This window comes from Octopus sinensis, linkage group LG10, assembly GCF_006345805.1.
Source record: "Octopus sinensis linkage group LG10, ASM634580v1, whole genome shotgun sequence".
NCBI lineage: Eukaryota > Metazoa > Mollusca > Cephalopoda > Octopoda > Octopodidae > Octopus > Octopus sinensis.
Window position 1 is genome coordinate 21,224,336 of NC_043006.1, and position 2,268 is coordinate 21,226,603.

The following is a 2,268-nucleotide window of genomic DNA, read 5'->3' on the forward strand; positions in this document are numbered from 1 at the left end:
TCACATTGCTGCAGTTCACTCAGCTGCTGAAAGAGTTGCGATGTCACAGTCACCAAGCTGTATCGGTAATTTCCTTTTCGTTGATAGGGGAAACTCGAAAGAGCTGTTGTTCACTCCAGCTCCAGAGCGTCGGCTGCGGGGTCATTCCGAAAAGCTCTACCTGCGACGATTTCATCTCAATCGAAGGAGAGGAGCTTTCTCCGTCCGGGTTGCGGATCCGTGGAACAAGCTGCCAGACGAGATGGTGAAGATGCCGACGACCGCTTTGTTCAAAGTCTCCCTTGACCTTAAGTGGCCTGAACTCTTTACATGAACACCACCCTGTACTTAACTCCATGTCCCCCTACATGGCCTTGCTATTTGCTTTTGAGCCAAAAATTAACTAACTAACTAACTAACTAACTAACATGGGTGGCTGCAGGTTTTCCATTAACAACCTTGCCCAGACTTGTGCCTCGGCAGGGAACTTTCTAGGTGCAATCTCATGACCATTCATGACCAGAGGGGGTCTTTACTCTTTATACCTTACCCTTTATACTCTTTATAAGTTCTTAAAGGGGTTAGGTATACTGGGTGTTGATCTTAAACTTTTGTAGGTTTTGCAGTAGACGTCATAGCTATCCTTTATTTTTGTGAAATCTCGGAAGTCAGCAATGCCGTTATTTGTGGTTTTAATTATACTAAGTCACGACTTTTGAAAGACACTCATTAAAGCTTTCGTGATATTGTAATAAACAGATTTGAATATACATAAATTCACGCTACATACGTATGTACATACATACATAAACACATACATATGTATAATGCGGGTATGTAATAATAATAATAATAATAATAATAATAATAATAGTAATAATAATAATAATAGTAATAATAATAATAATAATAATAATAATAATAATAATGATAATGATAATAATAATAATAATAATAATAATAATAATAATAATAATGATAATAATAATGATGATGATGAGGATGATGGTGATGATGATGATGATAATAATAATAATAATATAATAATAATAATATATATATATATGTGTGTGTGTGTGTGTGTGTGTGTATGTATATTTATATATGCTAATGATCTATCCAAATAATTTAACACCCCTCTAACAGTATAAATTAAATTCTACCGCTTGATGAAGCACAAGAATTAAGCTTCTTTCAATAATTACAATAACCCATGCGTGAAGGAAAATAATTTCCAACGCAGCCATACTTACAATATCGTCACAATAACTTGCTCTTAGAATTTTTACGTCTTACAATTAGTTTTCAAACACGCATCACCTTACTGACATTCATCAAGGTCTACCTAGACATATACAGACTGCAAACAAATTATTCTACTCTTCAGTAGCGAAAAACCCAGCCCAGGAACAGCATATATATATATATATATATATATATATAGATATATATATATATATATATATATATATATGTAGGTCCCGGGTGAGTCGGGGTTAACCACAGTAAATAAGGTACTCATACAGCAGAGTAAAGTAATTTATTTTATAGAAGGAGCTTCTACAGGACTAGAACTGTTTCATTCAGATGAAATCTTCAGGAAGCTTCCTGAAGATTTCATCTGAATGAAACAGTTCTAGTCCTGTAGAAGCTCCTTCTATAAAATAAAAAATATATATATATATGTGTGTGTGTGTGTGTGTGTGTGTGTGTACATATATATTGGAGCAAAAACGCAATAGAGGACAATAAAACATTCGAACAGACAGACGATACAAAGGTTTCATTGGTGAAAAGCCTTTCATCTAGTCCGTCAAAAAACTTATCAATGACGTCATCACAGAGACACTGGTTCCCAGTCAAGTGTTTCTTCATGTTCAGGAACAGATGATACTCAGACGGGGTCAAATCAGGAGAATAGGGATGATGAACAAGCTGCTCAAAGTCACAGTCACGCACAGCGGCCATTGAAACCAAGAACTTGTGTACTGGAACATTGTCTTGATGAAACGTAACCCCTTTCGCCAGTTTTCCAACACGTCTGCTTATGAAACACTTTCGTAATATCTCAGCAAGTCCGTATGGTACTCTCCATTGATGGTGTGCCCCTTTGAAAGATAGACAACAAACATAATCCCTTTTGCATCCCCCCAAAAAACTGAGGGTACCACCTTGCCTGCAGATGAAACTCACTTTGACGTCTTTGGAGCGAATGAAGAGGGGTCAAAACTTTGCGTAGAACTCTGAGTAGATATCACCAACCTTTTGGCAAAATTTGATGCAGATTCT

The 2,268-nt window shown here is 36.3% G+C and overlaps 1 long non-coding RNA gene across 1 annotated transcript in view; it reads right to left on the bottom strand.

Moving 5' to 3' along the window:
* LOC118764955 overlaps positions 1–235 on the bottom strand; it is a 12,801-nt gene extending 12,566 nt beyond the window's left edge. The window contains exon 1 of the long non-coding RNA XR_005000795.1: positions 95–235. This is a non-coding gene — a long non-coding RNA (uncharacterized LOC118764955). The remainder of the gene's footprint in view (positions 1–94) is intronic.
* Between the last annotated feature and the right edge of the window lie 2,033 nt (positions 236–2,268).